This window comes from Buteo buteo, unplaced genomic scaffold, assembly GCF_964188355.1.
Source record: "Buteo buteo unplaced genomic scaffold, bButBut1.hap1.1 HAP1_SCAFFOLD_45, whole genome shotgun sequence".
Taxonomy (NCBI): domain Eukaryota; kingdom Metazoa; phylum Chordata; class Aves; order Accipitriformes; family Accipitridae; genus Buteo; species Buteo buteo.
This window is the reverse complement of record NW_027439212.1, coordinates 338,177-362,870: the sequence shown is the minus strand read 5'-3', so window position 1 is coordinate 362,870 and position 24,694 is coordinate 338,177. Positions and strand designations below refer to the sequence as shown.

At 53.7% G+C, this 24,694-nt stretch overlaps 1 protein-coding gene and 1 long non-coding RNA gene across 2 annotated transcripts in view; one reads left to right on the top strand and one right to left on the bottom strand.

Annotated features, from left to right (window-relative positions):
- The window catches only part of LOC142027639 (membrane-anchored junction protein-like), a 300,152-nt gene that overhangs the window by 162,934 nt on the left and 112,524 nt on the right, over nucleotides 1-24,694 (bottom strand).
- LOC142027647 (uncharacterized) lies at nucleotides 17,269-18,938 on the top strand. The gene is made up of 3 exons (XR_012649233.1): nucleotides 17,269-17,345; nucleotides 17,437-17,544; nucleotides 18,743-18,938. It is a non-coding gene; the product is annotated as an uncharacterized LOC142027647 (long non-coding RNA).

Genomic DNA, 24,694 nt, shown 5'->3' with positions numbered 1-24,694 from the left:
GTCTTGAGTGCTCGCAGCTCCCTCCATTTGCACAGGTGTCCACCAGGAGCACAGTATGGAACAGGAACACAAGTCCCCACCATGTGACAGCCCTCAGTTCCTCCTCATACCTGTGGCTCCGTCCGTGGGTGCTGGTGACTCCCTGGCTGACGGACAGGAGCGGCCATCCATCTCCTCCCCAAAGATGTCACTGAAGTTTTCAATCATAAACAGCAGCAGCACGTTCACCTGCACACATCAAAGCCTTGGTCTCAACCCGGGTGCCTAAAAACGTATCACACAGCCTTTCCCACTGCTGACCCTTGCCTCTGCGCAGACGGCTGTTGCTGTGGGGCTGCTCTTGCAGGCAGCCACCCCACCAGCATTTGTTGGGGAGAGGAGGAAACCAGGGACCTCTGAGCAGCCAAATTCTGATGGGCCGGCAAGGCTGCAGCCGGCTGCTCGATCCAGCGTACCTTCTCAGTCACCGCCAGCATGGCCTGGAGCGGGAGCAGGTCCTCATTAGGTGGGCTCAGGAGGTTTGGCCCAAGGCAGATGGCCAGGTTGCTGGCGGTCATTCTGCTGGTGGAGGCGTTGTGGCCGATGTGCTGGAGGAGGGCCAGCAGCTGCTTGAGGAGGAGGAGGTTGGCTCCAGGCAACTTCTCGGCCACCCTGAGGGAACAGGAACTCAACGTTAATAGAGCAGATGTTGCCCACAGCCATCCCCGAAGCTTGCCCAAGGCAGGTGGGAGCCAGTGGGTGAGTTGCACAGATTTCCAGGTGCTCTCAGCCAGCGGTCAGTGCTCCTGTGCCTCAGGAAGGAAGCACGGCGTTCCTTCCTAGATCCTGATTTCCCCCAAGCCCAGGCCAGGGAAGGCTCCCTGTCCATGCCCTTTCCCCCGAAATCTAAGCCCACCCCAGCAAAAGCAAGCTGTCAGAAGACACAGCTTTTTAAGGAGACCATCCCTTTCCAGGCAAGTCCCAGGCCTCTACCAGTCCCTCCTCAACAGGCAGGCTGCTGCCCGCACTTACGCTTTCAGCTCTTCAACCTTCTCCTCCTTGCCGCTCTTCTGCATCGCCGCCATCCAGTCCTCGTAGAGGTCTGTCACGAGGAGCTTGGCGGGGATGCTTCGGAGGAAGTCCTGCAATGCCAGGGGCTCCAGGTGAGCCTCTGAACACTCCAGGCCAGGCAGGAGCTCTTCCAGCTGCAGGTCAGAAGCGCTCACCTTCAAGATGACGGCCAGCAGCAGCGCAGGCTGGCTGCCCAGGTCGACGTCGGCGCCGTGGTCCATGGCCTCTCGCAGCTCCCGAAATTCCGTTCCGCTGGCAGCTCTTCGGAATATCCCTTCCGTCGATGGTCCTTCCCGGTGCAGGACAGCCAGCAGCTCCTGCAGGAGGGGCAGGAGGACAGTTGCTTGGCTGAGAAGCTGCCTTCCAACAGCAGTGACCAAAGCGCTGCCCCACATCCTGCTCCTTGCCCCCCAAAGCATGGTCTGGGGGTGAAGAGCCCAATCCCCCATCCCCAGAGCTCCTGGGGACAGCCACGTCCCCTCTGGAGCAGCGGGAGGGAGGGCTGGGGACCCCCTGCCCAGGCTGGCTTACCTGGATGGGCCGGGGCAGGGAGCCGTCCTCCCCGCAGAGGGCTGCCAGGGGCTGTCCAAAAAGCGCCCTGCCACAGCCGGAGCCCGCCTGCCCTGGCGCCTGGGCAGCGGCCGGGGTCCTCCGCAGAGCAAAGGGCCAGGGCAGCCCCATCCTCCTCCTGCTCCTCCTGCTGTTTCCTCCTGCTGCAAAGGAAAACAGAGCAAGATCCCGTCAATGGAGACTGCCAGGCCGCTGCTCCCGGAGCCTGCCCTGCCTGCAGCGCGGTGCTGAGCAGTGAGGACGAGCAGGGAGCCAGCAGCTGGAACCGCGGCTCCAGCTCAGCGGCTCCATCTCGCAGGCTCCTGAGAGCCGGCGTGCCACCGGGACAGCCTGTCCCAGCCCTCGCCCTGCCCTCCTCCAAGCCGTGGGCAGCAGCAGAGGCTCCGTGTCCCCGCAGAACCACGTCCAGCGGCCGCTGCCCAGCGGGTGTCTGTGCTCGTCCAGGTGATGTCCTGCCTTGGGGTGCCGCACCTGCATGGCGACACTCAAGGGACAAGTGAGCACAGCTCAACCATTCGCAGGAGGTTGCCTTCCTTTCCAAAACTCACCTGGTGAGCGGCAAAGTCCGCCTCCCTTGTTCCCAGATGGGGCTGTCGGTGGCCCTTGCTTGGGATGATCCTGCAAAAATGAGATTGCGCTTAGAGAGCATCCCCGCAGCAGAAAGGGCCGCCGGCGAGCTGCCGCCCGGCACCGGCAGCCTGAGCTCAGCAGAGCTGGGACCCTGTGCCCTGTGGGGCTCTCTGCCCTGCATGGCAGGATTCCCCCCAGTGCCACCAGTGAGGATGTGCTGGCATTCCTGGTGGCTCCCCAACCCTCTCCACTCCCCGAGTGGCACCATGAGACCCTCCCCACAACCTCTCCCCACTTGCCGCACATGCCGGCACAGCCAGAGGTGGGCGAAAGGCAGCCGTTCTCACCTCTGCCTGGCCCTCGATCAGCCTCTCCAGGCTCCCGGCGCTGAATGTCCTCCACTGGGCAAGAGAGAAGGAGCGGAGGAAGGTGAGCAGCGATGCCTCTGCCGCTTGCTCGGCTGGAGGACCAGGGCTCGGGGACAGAGCCCAGATTGGGGAGACACTCACGGCGTGGCGGCGGCTCAGCTGCTTCTCCAGGGGTTTGAGGGAGGGGAGATGGGTCACCCGGGCTTGCTTTGCTCCTTCTGGTGTCCTGTGGACCGGGAAGGGACAGGGAGAGAGCTGGCTGAGCCCCGAGCTGCCCCTTCTCTCCTGTCAGGCAGCTCTCCCCGAGAGCTCCTGGCAGCTGCGAGGGCACCTCTCCCCAGCTGGGGAGCTGTGTTCTCCCATCAGGCTGCGCCTGGAGCATCCCCCTTTGGCTTACCCCAGCAGCGTGCCCACCCACAGCTCCTTCAGCGCCTGGGAGCTGCAGAAAGAGAGGAGAACCAGCGTCAGGCCCCGCTGCTTCAAAGCCCGTGGGCAGAGGCGTGTTTGTGTGTAGCCCTGCGCCGTGGGGAAGGACAGAGGGGCAGGACGAAGAAGCCCCGTGGGGCAGGACAGGGACTCTGCCCAAGCCCTGGCTCCCTGTGTCCTGCCAGAGCAGGACTTTTGCCCTTCTCTTCTGGGCACGGTTGGGAACCTCTCCCACCCAGCCACGGGATGTGGCACCACGACTCACCCAAAGGCGACAACGCATGAGCCGGTGGGCCAGACGAGGATGAGGATGTCCTCGTCGCCGCCTTCCTCCTCCTCTTTTTCCTCCCCTGCTGCCTCCTTTCTGCCGCTCAGCACCCACAGCTGGTCCAGGGCCAGGCGGAGCTGTGGGCGCAGGCTGGTGCCGCGTCTGCAGAGAGCAGAGAGGAGAGGCAGGCGGTGAGCTGGGGGTGTCCTCCTCGGGGTCCCCCCGGGCCGAGCCCTGTCCCCCACCTGCCCTTGGGACAGACATCGATGGGCGCATCCAGCACCAAGGGGCCGGGGCCTGGGGCTGGGGCCGGGGTGTCCCGGGGCTGGGGCCAGGGCCAGGGCTGGGGGAAAGGCAGCTGGGCTCTGAGGGTCTTACTGCAACTTGGCGATCACCAGTTCCTCCTGGAGGAGGAGAAGGCGTCTCTCGCTCCTCTTGCGGCCCCGGGTCAGCCGCACGTCCGCGCTCAGCACCGCCTCGGCGTCGGCGAGAGCCTCCCTGCAGAGCAGAGAGCGGCGGGCATGAGAAAGGCCGCTGCCACCGCGGGTCCCGGCCGTGCCCCCGAGGCACAGGGAGAGCTCACCTGGAGCCGCAGCAGCAGTTGGCCTGGCCCATCCTGCCCGGGAGAGGAGGACCCTCGCCGTGGACCGAGGACGCGGGCCAGTCGGCGACAGCGGGGATGGGAGGCGAGGTGCCGGTGCCGGTTCGGTGCCGCTCGGTCAGATCCTGCCTCCTCCCAGCGCTCCTGCGTGCCAGCACAGCTCCGTGCTGCTGTCTCTGGCGGCCGTGGGCTCCAACTGACCAACATTCCGAGCCCAGCGACCAACATTCTAAGCCCAACGACCAACATTCTAAGCCCAACGGAAAGTGGGAGGGGCACTGGGGGGAGAGTTCTTTCCAATGTGGCCGTCTCTGCCTGGCACTGGGGAGCCCAGGGCTCGACAGAGCAGAGGGGAAGGGCTTGGGACTTCTGCAGTCTTTCTTGCTAGGACCTTCATGCCCCAGAACTGTGCATTTCCCTAAGCCACTGTGTCTTAGTCACAAGTGTGTGGCTATCCCTGGATTCCCCTTGCTTGTCTATGTAGCACCCTTCCCATTCCCGCCCTTCATGCACATCTCCCTGTGCCACTGCGATGAGGATTAGAATTGTGTGGGTTTTCTCCAGCCAAAGCAGTGGTCAAACTGGGGAGGCTCTCTCTTGGCATGGGACAGTGAGAAAGAAGATGACCATGCTGATAGGGTGCAGATACAGTTTCCAACTTGGTAACGGTAACTTGGTGTTTTGTGCTTTCTGCATTGCTCTGTGTGCCTCAACACTTCACACTGCAAGAGAAAGGGAATGTCATGGTCTGGACCCAGACACCAATATGGACCTCCCTCCCCACGAGAGGGAGAGTCTGTGCAGCATCACACTTTTGCTCTGCCCTCATTAAGACGAAAACCACTTTCACCCTAGACGATTCGTCCCTGAGAAAGACAGCTCTCAGACCATGCAACACTAGCTGGGACAAACATCCTCTCCTGGATAGTGGCATTAAGATAGGCTGTGTATTTTGAACCGTCTGAAGGTCATTGAAGAATGGCCTTGTGAGAAGGTAATCTTGGTGAAGCTGTCGACGGGGCTTCTACGGACATGGGCTCACACACTAACAGACATAGCCATGTGCCACTTATTCTCTTGATCAGCTAAAATATATGATCCATTCGTGAATTGATCTCTTCCTGAATAAACCTCAAACTTCTAAAACAATGACCTAACCAGCTTGAAAAGGCCCCAGGACAGAAACTGAAGCCATAGTCTTAATGGTCACTTTCCTGAAGAGAGATACTGACTTTACAACTTCACTCTGGTTATAATCACAGGATTTATCTTTGCTGCTGCTGCTGCTTTCTCCTCTGAGGCTGGGATTTTGTTAGAGCTATTTTAGACCAGGTCCATGTGATGCAATGCTGACTCTGGTCAGGACTATTCCATGCTCCTGTCTAGAGGCTGCTGCTCACTGTTTGGAGGGAGGAAGGGAGCCTAAAACTTCCTATTTTATCACAAAACTGTCTTTTTATTGGTAGCCCAAAATATTATTGTTTTATGATCTTCTCCAAATAGAAAAATCCCTTACATAAGTCATTTCACCTGCAGCTGGTACCACTTTCACAGCCCTCTCGATCCTCTTCTGTGAGTGCATTACAGGTACAAGCACGTGGCCATCCCGTGGGGTAGCATGTGAGCAGACAACAGAGGGCTGAAGTCTTTGAAGTGGTTTGTTGGCAGGCAAAACAAGCAGGAGAGGCTTTCCAAGCGCTCATGGTGCTGCAGTCAGAAAAGCGTGTCAAGAAAATGTGTGGAGATGAGCTGCACGGTGAGCGTGGGGCTGCCTGTTCCCGTCATACCCAGAAAAGTTACTGTAATTTGTGGTTCTCCTATTCTGGGCCAGTGGGATGAAGCTGGGGTATAACCTTGAGAACTTAACTGGTCGGGAACACAGAGGAAGCAGTCAAGCACAGAATCTGAGAGAAGTGTAGTCCTGAGCATGTCCTTTATCAAGGTGCCTTGAAGACATTCTCATAGTACAGCACACAAAAAAAGAATTGGGCAGCACGTGGAAGAAGACTCAGAAGAATGCCAATAATACTGCAATTTACCATAAGAAAAGTTGCAATTTCAGCATTTCTTTCTGTTCTCTGTTCATTCTAGCACTGTTCAAGACAATCTGGAATGTCCAAGAAGTGACTGTGTCTGGTCCCACAGTTAGATGAAATCTCCCAGCTGTAAAAACAGCTGCTGCTGCCTATTTATCACACAAAAACATGATTTCTTGATGGTAAGTCTAGTTCCATGTTGCTCTTTGCCAATGTCAGCAGATGTTGATGTTAATATATACAGCATCAGGAGCAACAGAAGGAATCACTGTGGCAGCTGTATTTTTTCCTCTGCAATGAAGGGCATTCCTGCCTTTTATTTGGACTTTGTCTTCAGAAGTAGAAGCAATGCACTACAGTGTACAGGTTAACATCACTTCAGTAGGCTTTTGTGAGTAAATAACAGTCCCATAAGCTCTAACGACATGAGAAATGTGGGATGTGAACTAAATATGATAAACCACTGAGTACAGGTTTTTTTTGGTAAAGTACTTACACATCCATGAAGGAAAAAAACAAAATGAAAACACCATGTTTTGGGATACAACTGACATTTTCCAGCAGGAAAAATTCACTGTGTGCAGCAGAGTTCCTGCTAGGATAGCAACAGTGCACACTGCGGTTACTCTTTGGACAGTTCATGCTAGCTCATCCTACAGAATGGCCGTCTTGCCAGGATGATTCTGAGTAAGAAGTTTTACTGCCTGCATGCTCTGTTAAGTTAGCCCATATTTGGGGTTTTCTGTTTGTTTTGGTTTTTTTTCTTGATGTTTGCTTGCTGTTGTGTTGCATTACAAGTTACAGGAGCCTTACATTGAAGGGAAAGAAAAACAATGTTAATGTATGAAGCCCTTTTTGTTACTCTAGTGAGCACTTACTTATGCCACTAATCCCATGAAGTTGCTTGCATAATTATGCAGCCAAGTTAGAAGTTACCCACATGAGTCAATTTACTCATGAAGGTACATCATTGCTAAGGACGATGTTGTTGTTCCAAACAAGGCAAGACAGTTTGCTTTCTCTCTCAGCACCTGCTCCTCAATAAATAGAAGAGGGCTGATCTGGAGTGAGAATTGCAATACAAACACCCAACTACCTGGAGTTTTGTTCTGCAGAACTAATGTTAAAATCGGGACTCATTCTAATTGGGGTCTGTCAAACAAATAGAAAGATAAGCCTTGCTTTTGTAAGACAAACATGAAAGAGGTTGATTATCAGGCCCGATTTCCCTTAGATAGTTCACTGCATCCCAGGTTACATACATCTTTTCACTTAGAAGTCTGGAGGTGAAGTGAATGCTGCGTGTGCTTTTTTGTTTATTTATTTTTTGTTCTGTACAAAACAATCATCTCATGTGGAACCTTGCAGATGGCTTTGCAATAGATTGTAGTGGGTATATACCCCCTTACTCTAGTCTCACTTCTAGATTTCAAGTTAATTGTTCTTTTGTATTCAGAAGGAGAAAGCTTGTTCAAATACCAACTGCAACTGCCGGGAAACTGGCAGGCAGGCCTGTTGCTTTCTTTGGAGGAAAAAAAAGCAGCTAATTCTTGTATTCACAGGCAAAACATTCATAGCTTTTTAGTAGGTGATTTTTAAACTATAAAGACGTTAGAATTAGGTGAACACATCTTTGTTTTAATGTGCCTCACTCAACACTTTGTATTGTTATGTGTGAGGGATACATTTTTCATGGTCAAATTTCAGCTATGTTGCATGTAAATATAGCAGCATTTGTAAAAGCTGAGAAACACAGCATGTTCAAAGTTTCGTACAGATATGTGATGGTAACCTACCTTAATTGTCATTTTAATCAGTAAGTACATCCTCACGTATCATTCCTGAAGCAAGTGAAGTGAGGTGACAGTTAAATAACTCAGGCAATTAGACATGAAACACTGTGAAGTTTTCAGGTGGCTGCTTTTGTTTCATAAACCAAAATATCAGAAATCCATATACCCAGTCAACAAGATTTGATATAGCAGTTATTTATAGTTTATAAAGGGAAAATGGGGTTTATATGGAATATACACTTTAAGTGAATTCAAGGCAAAAAAAGTTTAAAAAAAATTAGCAGAGGAGCTATAGGTATGTTACCGATGGATAAACAGAAAGAACATACATAGGTTTTTTCCCTTCATTTCTGAAGGAAGAAAACAGCTACAGTGAAAAGAAGGATGCACCGAACTAACTTACAACCAAGGGAATGTGGAATAAAGCAGCAGGAAAAAAACGGCTTTGTGAGACAGGGGTAGCAATCATCTTAAACGCCTAAGCATTTGTATGTGTTCCCTACTTTTTGTGGGTAATCGCTCATAGTGTAATAGTGTGTGTTCAAAATTCTATTCATCTTGTACGTGCATTTCACATTTTAAAAACTCATAAGCAAGACGTTTTTTATTGTTCTCCTGCAGTAGAGATGAAATCCAGAGGCTTACAAAAGTCAGGAATCTCAGCAGGAAAGAAGAAAAAGATCATTTGGTTGTAGTCTTTAAAACTAGAGTTATTCACTAAAGCCTTTTTATAAGACAAGCATCTAGAACACTTTTGTTTCACGGGAAAATACTAAAATCGGTAGAAGAATGGAAGTCTTTCAAGAAGGAAAGAAAAAAGGTGGTGTTGATGTTACCCAGCAAAAATTGTGATTTTTATCTTGGATCTTGTGGTGTTTGGTAGGGTGTTTTAGTCCTGGTTTTTGTATTGCTCAAAGTCTGTGAAAAAGCTATCATCTTATCTTGAGATACAGGCTGAAAATATATTGGCTATTGTAAAATCTCTCTTACCTCATTACATGTGGGATTGGAGGTATGGGTCTGATTTGCATTTCATGAATGTTTGGGGTTCTTTGTGTCAGGACAATATCTCACAAGGCCTTTCATGCTGAGTGCAGAAGGGAACCTGACTCACAGGTTCCTGCCCCACGGGGCTTCATCGTCCTGCCCCTTTGTCCTTCCCCTCCTCCTTGTCCTCGTCCTCATCCTCGTCCTCGCCCTCGCCCTCGTCCTCCCCGGGGCAGGCGGCCATGAGGCCTGCGGGGGCCGGGGCCGGGCCGGGGACGGTGTCCCTGCAGGGTCAGGCAGCAGGAAGGAGCGCCCCGGGGCATGCTGGGAGCTGTAGTCCTGGGGCACGGGGCTGCCGGGGGCCCTGGTGGTTCCCGGGGCATGCTGGGAGCTGTAGTCCTGGGGCACGGGGCTGCCGGGCGGCCATGTTGGTCTCTGCAGTCTCTGCTCCAGCTGCGGCCCGGCTGAGGTGAGGGCTGGGGCTGCCCGTGAGGCGAGCGAGGCCCTTGGGCGGGCGTGGGGGTGTGGGAGCCGGGCCCGGCTGAGGGAAGGAGAGAAGGGGCAGGGTGAGGGGGGTCGCAGTCCTGGGTTTGTGGGTTTCACACAGACTCCCTCTTCAGAAAACACAGCCTCTGTGTGGGTCAGCGGTCCCTGCAGAGCTTTAGTATTTGTAGCCGTTTTTATAAATACACAGCGGGCTCACACGGTGCTGTGCTTCTTGTAAACTGAATCGCTGGATTCAGCATGCCCCGGGAACCACCAGGGCCCCCGGCAGCCCCGTGCCCCAGGACTACAGCTCCCAGCATGCCCCGGGGCGCTCCTTCCTGCTGCCTGACCCTGCAGGGACACCGTCCCCGGCCGGGCCCCGCCCCCCACAGGCCCCATGGCTGCCTGCCCCGGGGAGGATGAGGGCGAGGACGAGGACGAGGACGAGGACAAGGACAAAGACAAAGAGGAGGAGGAGGAGGAGAAGAAGAAGAAGAACTGACGTGCGGAAAACAGACTCCACAATCAGTGAGATTGTAAAGTAGGTATGTTTATTCAGCGCTGGGCAGCACGGGGGGTAGTCCCACCAAAGTCGTGCGTGCCGTCGGGCCTAATTGTGCAGGTTAAGTACATGTTCTACATAGGTATTCATTAGATTTCCGAGAAATGTTGTACATATTCATTAGTTTTCTGGGAAGCTATTAGCATATGCAGATGTCTTTTACGCAGGCGCATTGAAGGTCTCTGGTGGTCTTCCATAGTCTTGTCCGCTATTTGACCCGCCTCAGGTGATTCTGCGCAGTATGGTCTTTTACATATGTTGATACATCAGTGCTCGTTAGTGCTCTTATTATCTAAGTTCTCATTAGTGGTGTAAAACCATATGGTTAGTTTAAGCTAAATTATCTACAAGGACGAGAACAAAGGCAGGAGTTCTTCTCTTTTCTGGCCCTATCTATTCAAGCAAGGTCTCTACTTGTGCCTTCTTAACAAGATCGTAAATACATCAAACATTTAATTAAGTTTTGTGATTGTTCATGGTTCCTTCTTGCTCATCACTCCCAAGTAGCAGTCTCTGACAGGCTTAATCCTTGATGAACACCAGTCTTTGGTATGTAAAGTTACAGAGAGACAATCATTAAGCAATTAGCAGTTCATTCTCTATGTCAGAAGAAAGAGAGAAAGAGAAAGAGGAGGAGAAGGGGGGACAGAGCGGTGGACAGAGGTGGGACAGGGAGCAGGAGAGAGGGACGGAGGGGAAGGGTGAGAGGAGAAAGGCACGGAAGAGAGAAAGAAAGGGAGAGGCAGGGACAGAGAGCAAGGGAAGGACAGGAAACAGCCCAGAGAGCCTGAGAAACAGAGGGATGCGGATCAGGACAAGGAGGGGGAGAAGGACAGAACAGCCGTGGTCTCCAGGATGAAGATGGCGGGGGAGCAGAAGGGGGTGGGGAGCAGGATGGAGGCCCAGAGAGAAGAGAGAAGGCCCAGCCAGCTGAGCAGGGGATACAGGCAGGAACGAGGAGACAGGCTGCAGGAGAGAGAGGAATGAGGAAATACAGACAGGGAGTGAGACAGAGAAAGAAAGAGAAAGAAGAAAATAGTGGAGAAAGGGAGGAAATAAAAAGTGGGGGCAGGGAGCCAGACAGAGCGTGATGGGGAGAGACCAAAAATAGCAATTCTGGGCAACTGCCCCCATTTCTTGAGTACTCCCCAGGAACTGCATTACCGGGAGCCTCGAGGAACGTGCTGCCTGCCAAAGCCCTGTCCTGGTCCCAGTCCTGTGCCCTAATATTGGTGATGAGCATTGCCTTGCATAGTGGCCAGGACTAAGGGCAAAACAGGACAGCTGGGGGGGGGGAAGGGGGAAATTCACCCAGCTGGTTTTGGGTTGGGTTTTTTTTGCTTGATGTTTTTGCTTTTAGAAAGAATACTGTTTAAGCTCTAAATACAAACTGCAAGGAAAAAGGAACCAGGCATACCAGTCTGGACACATTTAAAGCCTGAACCCATTCAACAGCTGCACCAACCACCACTCGCTCCTGCTGCACACGCTCCACCGCCTGCCTGCAAGTACAGGCAGCCGCCCTGTTTCTGGAGTGTTCCCCAGGCACGGCAGCACCAGGTCGCTCAAAAAAACATGCTGCCTGCAAAAAACTTGAGTACAGCTGAATTCTGGTCAATTTTTCCTCTTTTTAGGCTGGGTTAAAGACTCACCCATTGGGAGATGGCTCAGGACCATGCCGGGGCCAGTGGCACTGCTTCCTGCTGGGCCCCACCACCAGCTGCTGGCTGCCCTGGGCTTCCCCCTGTTCTCTCCAGCTCTGCTTTCTGCCAGCACTGGGGGCACCCCAGAACAGCCTGCCTGCTCCCCACAGCCCCACTGCCGTCCACGTCTGCAGCTCATGCATGGTGTCCACATGCCACAGCTGATTTAGGGGGTGGCAGGTTTCTCTTGTGGCAGCCTGGGAATGGGGGCAAAGCAAACCCCATCCCTCCCTTTTGATCTTTGTCCCCAGGGAGACCCAGTGGAGATGTACCGTGCGCTGGAGAGCGTCCTTCAGGGAGGTGAGAGCCGATTGCAGAGCAGCGCTGAGAGCTGCCTGACAGCAAAGGCGCCCGGTGGCCACAGAGGAGCCCAGGTGAGCTGGTTCTCTCAGAGGCCAGCAAAGCAGCCTTCCTCTGCCCCTGGTTTTGTGAGATACGGAGCAGTGCAGAGATGTTTGTCAGGCATCCAGGCCTGAGGAGGGTTTCCCAGTGCCCCCGTGAGAGATCGTGGTCCCAGGCAGCATCTCCCCCTAGAGCCAAGGCCGTATCTAGCCCCCTGGAGCCGGGTACGGCTGCCCTGAGGGGTCTCGCAGGGAGGACGGGGTCATCTGCCTGCTGGCTCTGACACAGAAATGATGAGCTGAAGCCCCGTGGCCATGGTTGGCCGGTTCAGCGTCTCCGAGTGCCTTTCTCCCATGGAGCATTTAAGCCAGGCACTTTTTTGGAGTGTGATGGATGATGTGAAGGTGGATGCTGGTGATGTCCTGGTAGCTCTGTCCCACTCCCACTTCAAAGTTGTGATGTCTGAGATCTGGGGCCACCTGCAGGCTCTGGCAGAGATGTCCAGGGAGTTTGTATTCCGTTTGTGATATCTTAGGGCTACAATGAGTTCAGGTTATGGTATGCTAGCATTGCAGTGTGCTAGGGCTATGGGATGGCAGGATTACAGGATGTCAGAGTTTAAGCGCATTAGGATTAAAGCATGTTACTGTTACGGACTGGCTGTGGGTTTGTTGGCCCTGGGTTCTTGGAGTTATGTTATTTTTGCCTTGTCTTGTGTCCTGGGTGGTCTTTTTTTTTTTTTTTTTTTTTTTTTGAGATTCCTTTTTTAACTTGTTTGCATTTTCAGGGTTTGGATAGGGGCCTTTGGTTTGTGTATGTTTCTTCTGGCTGTTTTTTTTTACTGTTCTGGTGGTTTGTCTGAAGGAGGCTTTAGGAACTCCCTTCCCAAGTCCAGCTGAAGCTCAAGAGGTTTTCTGCCAGTGGAGTTGCTGTGGCACTTGCATCACTTCGCAAGGTCTCTAACTTTCCTTGGGATCACCTTAGTTTCTGCTCTGTAGGAGGTTGCTGGCAAGCACTGAATTCGCACAGCCTGTGCTCCTGTTGAATCGTCTTGTTGCTTTTTGTCACAAAGCAGTTTGTCAGAAAATGTCTAGTGAACGAGGCTTGTGGTGATAGTTCGCTATCTGGATGTTCAGAAACAGGAGAGAGATGTAAGTTAACGTTTTTAAGCTGGATGGAAACAGCAGCTTGAATTTATTAAATGTCTCGGCACACGTCAGAGTAGCTCTGATAGCATCCTTTGCCTTCTAGCAACACTGGGTAAGATCATGAATCTTTAGTCCCGTGCTAGGTTTTCACCTGCAAACAATTCCATGTACTTCTTCCTGCATCTGCTTTTGTCCCTGTAAAAGCAACAGCTGGTCTCTGGGTCTTTTGCTTTGTAGTCAATGATACTATTTTGTAGTTTAGTTCATCTGCATTTCTCTCTTTCTCTCTGTCCTGTGAGAATTAAGTCTATCGCAGCTGAACCCAGGACACTCTCTCACTCCCTCTGTTTTGGATAGCTGAATAATCTAGTAACCTGTTAAGTAGAAGATTAACCAGGCGCCTACTCCTGTACTAAAGAATGCAGTGTAGGAGTGAAAGGCAGAAGCGTCTCACCAGGACACATGTAAAACTGCAATGTCATTGACAGTTTGGGCCGTGTTTGGCAGTGGTGGTTGCTGTAGTCCTGTGCTAGCTTCGTGCTTCTAGCTCAAACTCGGTGCAAAGGTTGCCTGTGAGTTTCTTGCTTGGTTCTGCCTGTGCCTTTGTCTGGCATGGGGTCAATGTTGTTGGCTGGTGTGTGGCTTCATGCCTTATCTGGTAGGCTGATTTGTCTGCTTTGGGAAGATTTTGAGCTGTTGAACAGGTGGGACTGAGAGCAGGGAAGGCATCTGCCTTTGGGCTCTTGTGTGATTTTGTTAGCGCAAGGACACTGACTACTTTTTGGCTTATCCCTGTTGTTCAGTCGAGGTACCTCAGCCTCCAAGAAAGGGAGAAGTCTGAAGGCAGCATCCTCCCCAGCAAGCTTTGTTCTAGGCGTCAGTCTGCCCGATGTCCACTGTGGAACTGACGCCTGTGAAGAATGATGACGAGAGGTGCTGGGACTGCTTTCTTGAGAAAGAGCTACAGGCTGAGCCTTGGGCCAGAGAAGTCCAAGCTCCCAGGGATAGGCTTGCACAGGCTATGTAGAAGACGGACCACTGTGGATCTGGATCGGGGTGAGAGCCCATTGCCTTTACTTGAGATCCACTGTCTTCCCATTGCTGATATGAGGCGTGGTGGGGTTGAAACCGAGTAAATCCCTGAACTGAGATCTGGGGGGGCCACTCCTGTGGTACCAAGGACTCCACCAGAAGCTCATGTCACAGTGCCCTTTCTTCAGCACACAGCTCGGCCTCGTGAGACTAGAGAATGTCCTGTTGCCTGTCTTTGTCCCATCCGATTCAGGGACTTCTCCTTCCAGGTCAGATGGCTTCTCAAGTTCTCAGACTAATCCTTTCCTGGGAACTTTTGAGATACTTGCTAGGCAGCCTGTTTTCTCTTGAACGGACTGATCCAGCAGAATTGTGCTCATGAAACCACAAATCTGGGATTTGAGGGCTTGTTGCACTCAGAAATAAAGCAGGCTGCATCAGTGTGACACTAGGGATTGTTTTGCACAATGAAAGCTAAAGTGAGGCCATACATCCTTAAAGGCAGCTGTGGTTTAGACTCGATGAGCTACATCTGCAACCCTTCCTGCCTCAGCGTGTTCTCTAGTGTGGTTAAGAGATGTAGGTACATAAAATGTTCCAGGTATGAACAGAGGACATCAAGAATTGCAGTAGTGATAAGATTTTTTTTATTATTTTTTTTTTTTTACCTGGAATTGGATTCCCACCTCCAGCTTTTGAAGTCACTTTATCTGGCAGTCATACAGCAGGATTCCTGATGGTGCAGTTCCACCTGTGGGAGGCAATTTATAGCCTCCCATTTGGTGTTGAAGAGTAGCTCAAATTGGAAATAGCCCCTGTTGCAGAGATGGGCCCCATAATGCTGGACTCTAGGGTTGTTAGCGAAGACAGTAAGATGAATGACTTCTTGAAGCTGTGTTTTCCACCGTCTTATCTGTATCCTTGAACATCATTTCCCCATAGTTACCAATTTCTTGCTCGTACATGAAATTAATGCTTGAGTTTACCTCCTGACTCGCTAAGCTTAATTTGCTTGTTATTTACCAAAAGATTGTGAAAATGAATTCACAATCATTCAGCAGCCTGCTGAATTATTATCTGCATCATGTACCCAATGCTGGTGGGTACCAACCTGCAGCTGCTTAGAGGAATTGGACTTCTTCTCACTGACTAGGTGGCAAGTGATGCTGTATCAGTCCCCAGATATGCAACACTGTGGGAAAGGAAAGATCTTTTAGTCCTCCTCCTGTTCTTCCTGTTCTTCCTTTTCTCCTCCTCCTCCTCCCCACTAAATCTAGTTTAAAGCTCTCCATACAAGTCTGGCCAGCCCGTAGCCTCAGTAGCATTTACATATAGGAAATAATATGGGTTTCTTTTTTTCCCCTCCCCTCAGCCCAGAGGATCCCACATAATTGTCCTCAGAGTCCGAGGCAGAGAGAAATCCACAGAAGAGCAGTGGCCAAACAGCAAGCACAGAAACAGCTGTAGCCAAAAGCGCCTAAGGATGGCAGGGAGTGTGCTGATGTGCAGACAGCTAGGATGCTGAAGGGGTCTTAATTTCATCTAAACCCAAAAACTCAACACACGTGGGGGAGGGGCAGTGCCCCAGGGCCGTGGCCGCGGTGGGAAGGCAGGACTGTGAGGTCACAGAGCCCCGCTGTGCCACGCCGTGATGTGCAGTGCTGTGCCACAGGCACCGCTCCAGCAGTGCCAGCAGCAGCAGCGGCAGCAGCAGCAGCAGCAGCAGCGGCGGCATGGTGCAGGCGTGGGGGGCCATGACCCCCGCCTGCCTCCTTATCCTCTTTGTGGTGTCCCTGCAAGCCTGGGATGTCGGGGCTGCTCCGTGGCAAGCGCGGGGATTAGGTAGGTGGGCAGGCGAGGGCCAGCACCCAGCGCTGGCAGCGTGGCGCAGCACCCACCACACCTCGGGGTGACGGCGGGGCTGGGGTCGTGGTGTGGCAGGGCTGTGAGAGCAGCGGGGCCGGGCTGGGCCGGATGAGCCGCGGCCAGCTTCATGGGCAGCGGGAGGTAGATGTCCCGTGGGGAGGTGCAGGGGGCTGCAGCCGCTGCAGAGGCATTTTCCAGGTGAACGGTGGGGCCGAGAGCAGCACCGCGGGGTGAGGAACCATCCCCAGAGCCGGCCCTGTGCTGCCCTGCCCCAGAGCAGCCTTCCCCTGGCCTGCATGTCAGGGCCAGAGCAGCACCGCAGGGGCCAGGTAATAGCCTGCAGGGGCACTTCTTCCCCGCGCTGGTCACAGCTGTGCCCCGGGCCCTGGCTCTGCCGCTCCCTGGCTGAATCCTGACTTTCAGCCTCAGGGATGTCCGTCCTTGGGAGATGTCTGCTCAGAAAAACAGGAGCATTCCTGCTCTAGCCCGGCAGTGCTCTCCTTGGGTGAACCCAGGTCCCCCAGGCCCTCTGCAGCTTTGGAAACCTCCACCCATGTCTGGGTCCCACGTCATTACCTGACCCCCCTCCAGTGACTGCAGGTCACTGAGAAAGAGGTAGATCACAGCCTCTAATGGAAACGTGCTTGATTACAGCTGTGCCTGTAGCCGATGGCCACCCGACTGCTCAGCCGGATCTTGTCCGGGAGCCTCAGGGCAACCCCACAGGTATGTCAGTTGAATGAGCGGGCATTTAGGTTTTAATATTTGTTCATATGAAATTTAAGTTAGTATTTTCTTGGCTGATGCTTAGACATGCAGAAGAGCAGAGAGGGAATGGGTCAGGCTCAGTGATGTGGCCTGGGGCGCTCTGCCTTGCAAAACATTCTTTCCCAGCCTTTCTGACCCTGCGCTGCTTCCAGTGCCTGCTGCAAAGCCATTGGGCTTGTTGGGGTTGAGTTTAGAGCTGGTGTGGGCTCCAGGGAGTCCTTTCTGCCGGCAGCTCTGTACATGGTTTGTTTTAAACTGGCATGTTCCAGGCACCCAGTAACGGTCTGCACAGTGCTCCTGAGTGGCAGGGAGAGACGAGTGCCATGGAGCAACCCTGTGTGTGAACTGCATTCATTGCCGTTCACATCTGAAGAAGTCTATTGAAATATTTCACAGGAGCTTCTCTGTTCTGTTTGTTTACAGACGTGGCTGGACGCAATGGCTATCCAGCTTCCCAGCCGGGTTCCAGGGCTGACGCGCGGGGAGATCGCACGGGTACGTCATGGCTTTTTACTTCCTTTGAGAGCTGCCAGCTCAAAGCCCAAATGTGAGCAAGATGTCTCTTGCAGGTGTGGGAATATAGGCCTGCATCGTGTGTGCCATGTTGTTCTGTGATCCCCTTACATGTTCTGCTATTCAGTATGACAGTGTATATCACAATGTATGATGGGAGCTTCTCGTGGGTGTTTGGTTGCAGATGTGGGTACAGGGAGGGCTCTTCCAGCTTCTCGGCTGGGTCCTGCGCTGGAGCTCACCTGGCATCCTAGGGGTGAGTAGTCAGTCCTGACTGACTTCACAGACTAAGCGCTCGTTTTCAGTATGTTATTCTTGAGAAATTTAACTTTATACTTTCTGTTAAGGTCCTCAAAGAGCAAAGTATAAAGCTAAAGCTGAAATAGGAAGATCTTCCCAGCGGTCACCAGAAGTCCTAAAGGAAATCCTGAAGGAACTGGACAAAGCAGCACGTGGTGGGTATAACCAGAAGTCTTGGGAAGCTGAGGTTTCAGATGCATGTATGGACATGAATCCTGTGCAGCAGGAAGGGATCGATCAGAGCCTCACTGCACTGACACTCAAATTTCACACCTTGCAGGTGCTGGTGAGCTGTAGAGATGGTGCAGAGTCTCTGCTGCCAGTTGTGGTTCAACTGAGCCCCAGGGACGGCTGCTGCCCCAGTTACAGCGTTACTGGCCAGAGCTGTTCTGGGCAGACGTTGGTATCCAGCTGGCAGGAACTGACAGTGCTCACACCTTGAGTGTGTGAGGGACTTGGCTGAGGAGCCGATTCCTGATAAGCCATGAGAGGGCCAGCACCCTGCCAGTCACTGGCAGGGAGAGTGCCCTTGGCCAGTGGACAGGATGCGCCGGGAGCTTGGGGTCACTGAGACCAGCAGACTTTGCCTGGGCTGCAGGCATCCCCTGGGCAGGATGGGAGCACCCCGGCTTCGCAGCCTGGTCTAACCCCATTGTTCTCCTTGATGTCTGAGGACTCTCGGTGACACCTCGGGGTCAGGGACAGGCGAAAGCTGGACACCCAGCTGAAGGCCCAACACCTAACTTGAAGGCAGCTAAAATGAAGGGCTGTGAATTCGGTGTCGGGTGGTCTGCCTGTCTGTTTCTAGTTGTGTTTTCGATAACTTGGTTGTGGTTTTCCTCTTGTTTTGGGGGACTGTGGGCTCTTCACTGCCACTTGTGAAAGTGCCCAGAATATGCTTGCAAGAGCTTGCGGTTCAGTCCACTATGCGTGTCTGTTACCCTTACCATGTGGTGGAGTTGGTATGATGGGAAGTGCTTCTCAGAAGGACTCTTTCCCCACCTGAACTGGCCACAGCATCTTCCTGTCTCCTCTGAGGGAAGTAATTTACCATCATCTTGCAGTTTGCCAAAAATGCACCAAGTGGAATGTGAACAAGATCACATGCAATCTCCTAGTCTCTTAGCAGGTCAGGATTTGCTGTCTCCTGGTAAACTGGAAAGTGTCTAGCACTTAAATTTTTCTCCATGAATGACACATCGTTTGGACTAGTGACTAGGTGCACCCCCAAATGCCCAGGCTTTGTTTCTAAGCGTTATTAATGTATTTTGAGAAGTATTGCCTCCTGAAGATACCACGTTCCTGATGAGGAACGGTTACTTCTAATTAAAGTGAGCCACTTTCTTTCTAAAGAGATGGACCGTGAGACTGTGGAGAAGGAGGCGTTTCAGGAAGGAGATAGTCACGCAGTGCCAGTCTCTGACGAAAAAACAGGGGCAATTCAATCAACAGGCGTGCCAGGTAATTGCTGTCCTTCAGTCATCCAGTGTCATGAATCAAAATCATTGTGTGTCTGCAGCCTCTTCCCCTGGTGCCCGCTACTGCACATCTTGTCAGCAGCCAAACTATTAGTACAGAGCGAGTGTTCTAAAAGAAGCCAGCAACGGCTCTCTGAGGATGACTGTCATCTCTGGGGTGTGGAGGTTACTGCCATCAGTGTGCCAGAGAGACACTCACTCGTAACCCTCTGTGTGGATGCAGTGAGATGCTCACCTCCCACCACACCCTGTTCACAGGAATTTGAGAACTTTACCGTTTTGGGGGTGAGGCCATCTGAACCACCCACAGCAGACGATGGGAAATACGACTCTTAATGGAATGTGCCTCCTGCAATACCTGCATCCCAGAGCTTGCCCTGAGTCCCCCTAAGCACAACAGAGGGGGATCCCTCCTGTGAACTGAGGTCCAAAGGGATTCACTGGCGGATGGGGCATGGGCTTAGAGGGAACCTGTGCCACCCTCCTGCATCTTCTGTGCCTGAGCCATGCTGAGGCTTTACCTTTCTCTGATTCTTGGCAGTGGCAGTGCTGTCCAGCCCTGGAGAAGCCCACCACGCCAGGAGATACGAATTTTCTCCGAAGAGTGCAGGTAATTAGCAGTCTTGCAGGGGGCCATAAGGGGAAGACAAGTCCTGAAACCTGGGGGCATGCAAGCAGTGCCCACGCTGGAGGAAAGGCGAAGAGGGAGAGAGCGAGGTTCAGGTGTCTCCTGAGAGGGCCTGACTCCATCCCCTCAGGGTGTGGGTGATGGGCTGGGGAGAGAGCTGGGGGTGGCACTCCCTGATGCAGGGATGGGTTTTGTCTGTGTCGCTCAAAGGAACGATTGGTCAAACAGCTGCGCTCCCCCACATGCTCTCCATCTGGCCTCATGAGTTCTGTTCAGTGGGACAACTTGTCCCAAAGGGTCAGAGAGAGCCTCCAGGCAGCAGCACTAGCAAGCCTTGGGGAGTGAAAGTGGGTGAGCGCAAAAGAAATTGTGTGCAAACGTGAAGGGTGGCCAAGAAGGGGGAGCAAACCTGTGACACTGGGAAAACTGGATTACAGCCGTACCACAGTGTGAGCAAAGCTCTGAGGAGAAAGAGAGGCTCCAGAGTGCATTGATTTGCAATGGCTTTGGGAGTTTCCTTTGCTTCTACTGAAACCAAGGAAACATTGCAGCCCCAGCATGTTTGCTGGTGCAGAGATGCTAACAAAGTGAGAAAGAACATTTCCTGGCAATGTCAGACCTCCTGTGAGATTACCAGTAGCGTGCAGGACACACTAATGCACAGAATTGTTCCTGCAGGTGTGGATGACAAGAGAAACACAAATGCTGTGGATCCTCAAGATTTCCGGTACTACTGCATAGAAGGCGCCGTGGCAGTCCTGGGCTCCGTGCTGTTTGGGATGATACTGTGTTGTGTGATCTGTCTGTGGAGGAAGAGACGACGGTGAGTTGTTGGGAGTTTTTTTTGCCAAACTTCTGTATTAGATGGCTGCTATTAGCCATGAAACATTTAGAGGTAGGGTATTGTGGAGTGCCGAGACAGTTACTGGCCAAACTCTACTGAGATTTCTGCTGTAAGATGTTTTAACTGGCCTCTCAATTCATGGGCACTCTTTTGTGAAACGCCTTCCTCCTGTGGCAAGTGTTAGTTAAAAGTGACCCTGCCTCGACAAGAGCAGACCCAGCGACAGACGTAGGATGAGCAAGGTCAGGAAGAAAAACGAGGGATGACATTGCCATAGAAAGTGAGAAGCGCAATAGTGACATCTTTCTGCCAGTGAACCTGCCAGCAGAAATCACCCTGTTGGGTGATGCCGTAAATCCCAGAGGTTCACCTCGACCAGGGTGTCCCAGCAACTGAGACCGTGGTGAGGAGCCTTCCCAGCTCTCGGCCTTGCTTTGGAGAAAGAGTCAGCCTGTCCCATCTGCACCTGAGCCCTGCCAGCATGCGTGTTCTCAGCACAGGCAGGGTTTTTTTCTGTGCAGGGGTACGTATCTCTTTGGATACGTATTCTGAAGAGAGGATGGAGAGCATCTCGCTGAACAGAGAGCCGAGGCTGTGCCCTTGTCTGGTCAGGGACAGGCAGGGGAGCCGAGTGCTGGTCTCTGCCAGGCACGCTGAGAAAGGAGAACAGGAGGCTCTCCTGGCCCTGCAGCGCTGTGCCCAGCTTTGGTCCCCTCGGTCTGTCGCGGGCAGGTCTCCTTCCAGGCACGTGCAGAGCAGGCAGGTCAGGATGGTCAGGGCCGAGAGGAGACGAGCCGTGGGCAGGCGAGCAGAGCCCCAGACGAGGGGTGCGGGGTGCCCCGTTTTCTGCACGGAGCTCTCCACGCCCACAGCTCCCACGCGCAGCCAGGCATCCGCACCCCGTGAGGCGCCCAGTGCTGCCCCGCACCCTCACACCCGCCCGGCCCCACAGCCGCGGTGGGGCCTCAGCAGCCTCCTCTCTCCGCAGGCGCCTCTCCGCAGCTTCGCGAGCCCGGTCCGACACCAGCAGCTGCTCCTCGGGCCTGGACAGCCGGAGCAGCCGCTGCAGCACCCCGGAGAGCTGGACCCGACAGCAAGAGCCATCACCTGTGCCTGGAAAACCGGCCCCCCTGCCACAGAGCAGCAGGGAACGGGCCTCCGCCAGCCCGGACAGCCGCCCGGCCCGCCCGCCTCCACCCCGGCCCTCATGGCTGTCCAACTCAGCCAGCCGGCTGTTGCGGGACCAGCCCAGCGACCTCGAGCCCCCAGAGGAATTGAAGCCACCCGCCCGCGCCCCAAGCCCATCGCGCCGGCCCTCCTGCAAGGGCCTGAGCCAGCCCCACCAGGGTATGGGTTTGGGCTACAATGACAGACTCCTGACGGACAGCTTCAGGGATCGACCATTCGTGTCCGAGTAATGGCACAGCAATAAATACAGATCAGTAGCACAGTTGTCCAGGTCGTAATGGCAGCAGACCCAGGGATTCACCAATCCTGGGCCGAACTTCGCATCGGGGCACACAGGGACCTGGATGCCCACGGTGTCAGCAGGCAGGGAGCTGGGCATGGGACCCACCAACAGGCTGGGGGAGCCCAGCTTCCCTGGTGGGACTGTCCTGCTAAATTCTGAGCCACAGAGGCACCAAAGGGGCTCGTTAACAGGTCACCATCCCCACCTCTGCTCCCTGTGCCAGCTTTGTCCTGGAGCGCACAGGACAGGGGTACTGTGTAGGGCAATACCAGCCCCAGCCCCTCCATTGCGTGCGCGCCAAATACACCACATAAGGCAAAGCCAGAAATAAAACACAGAGCAGCACCAAGCTGCTATTGAGCCATAACTGCTTTTGGCTGGGATGGAGTTAATTTTCTTCCTAGCAGCACATATGGTGCCGAGTGTTGGATGTGTGACCAAACCAGTGTTGGTAGCACACCCATGTTTTAGCTATTGCTGAAGGCTGCTTGCACGGCCCCAAGGCCTACTCTGTGCCCATGCTGCCCTGCCAGCGAGTAAGCTGGGGGTGCGCTGGTGGATGAAAAGCTGGACATGAGCTGGCAATGTGCACTTGCAGCCCGGTCAGTGCAGGTGGGTGGGGGCCGGGGGGGTCTGTGAGGGGTTTGGGGGGGGATTTGTGAGGGGTTTGGGCGGTCCGCGCCTGGATTTGTTGAGGGGATGTTGGGGTCTGTGAGGTGTTTAGCGGGGTCTGCGAGGGGATTTGAAGGGTTTGGGGGGGTCTCTGAGGGGTTTGGCGGGGTCTCTGAGGGGTTTGGGGGAGTCTGTGAGGGGATTTGTGAGGTGTTGAGGGGATTTGTGAGGGGATGTTGGGGTCTGCGAGGGGTTTTGGGGGGGATTTGCGAGGGGCTTGGGCGGTCCACGAGTGGATTTGTGAGGGGATGTTGGCGTCTCTGAGGGGTTGGGGGGGGTCTGTGAGGGGATGGAGGGGTTGTGAGGGGATTTGTGAGGTGTGGAGGCGATTTGTGAGTGGATGTTGGGGCCTCTGAAGGGTATGGGGGTGTCTGTGAGGGGATTTGAAGGGTTTGGGGGGGGGTGTGAGGCAATGGGGGGTCTGTGAGTGTATTTGTGAGGAGATGTTGGGGTCTCTGAGGGGTTTGGCGGGGTCTGTGAGGGGATTTGAGGGGTTTGGGGGGGTTGCGCAGTCTGCGAGTGGATTTGTGAGGGGATGTTGGGATCTCTGAGGGGTTTGGGGGGGTCTGCGAGAGGATTCGAAGGGTTTGTGGGGGTCTGTGAGTGGATTTGTGAGGAGATGTTGGGGTCTCTGAGGGGTTTGGCAGGGTCTGTGAGGGGATGGGGGGGTTCTGTGAGGGGATTTGTGAGGTGTTGAGTGGATTTGTGAGGAGATGTTGGGGTCCCTGAGGGTTTTGTGGGGATCCGTGAGGGGATTTGAGGGGTTTGGGGGTGTCTGTGAGGGGATGGGGGGGATTTGTGAGCAGTTTGGGCGGTCTGTGAGTGGATTTGTGAGGGGATGTTGGGGTCTGTGAGGTGTTTGGGGGGATCCGTGAGGGTATTTGAGGGGTTTGGGGGGGGCCTGTGAGGGGTTTGGGGTGTCTGTGAGTGTATTTGTGAGAAGATGTTGGGGTCTCTGAGGAGTCTGGGGGGATCCGTGAGGAGATTTGATGGGTTTGGGGTCTGTGAGGGGGCGGGGGGATTTGTGAGGGGTTTGGGCTCCTGTCACGCAGCTCCTCCTGCCCAGGGCTGTGGCTGGCAGCACAGACAGACCCGCCTTTTGGGAAAGATTTGCCGACCCAGAGCAAACGCGGGGCAGCTCCTCTCCCTCCCTCCCTCCCCGAGCAGGCGCAGACCCCACAGCAGCACTGAGGGACGGCAGAGCTGCACGCACACCTCGCAAGCGCTGCTGAGGGAACAGCTCAGGAGCAAAGGGCCCTTCCCGAAGGCCGCGTGCTGCCAAGGGAACAGCTCCGGACCGAAGGGCCCTTCCCGAAGGCCGTCTCTCCGCAGGCGTGCTCTGGTGGGGACACAGCAGGTGCCCTCGCTGTCCCCAGGCCTCCCTGTGGGTGTGATGGCCCTGAGGTCTGATGCATGCCTTTCACCCCATGCAGGCTGTGCTGTGGGCTGTCATGAGTCCAGATTCAGGATCCTGCCGGCTGCGCCAATCTCTTGCCAAGGGGCGGAAAGCACCTCGCTCAGGAGGAGAGAAGCATCAGTGTGTTTTATTGAGGTGAAATAATAATTTGACAGAGTTCAATAAATATGAGGAATTTAACAAAGTTTGACAGTGGTTTCCCGAGGTTCAGTAAGTTGGACGGCAAGGTTTGCCTTATTAATTACGGCACGGAAGAAACGTACGAAGGAGAACTGAGTTAGAATCGAGGTGGAAGGATTCACACAGAGACCGGAGATGCAAAAGGGTAAGGAAGACCCTCCCGTTGAGTCGTGAGGTTCAGAGGGGACCCCCTTGCTTTCTAAACTCCTTATGGAGCCTAGGTGCGGCTCGGTCCAATCTCAGTCTCAGACTTGGACAACAGTTTGTCTAATGGAATTATCTGTACAAAGTTTATAATAGTTAATATTAAGTAGCTACGTGGATTAGTACTGTTTCCTTAGTATGAATTCAGCATGCTGTCAGTCACTTAGCAAAGATCTGCTATTGAGAACAGGCCTCTATGCCTCGAGGAGCAACCTTGAGAGGCGTCCCAGCTCGAGGGGAGATCACTGCCATGCAGCCACGCTGCCTAGGAGGGAGAGCTGAAAGAAGGCTCCCTTAGGCTGTCATATTTATGGGATAAAGTGGCTGGCTCCTAGTCAAATCACATGCAATGGGAAGGGTATGCATGAGACTCCCTGTGCCCACAACTTTTTTTGCTCCTTGATAAATGAG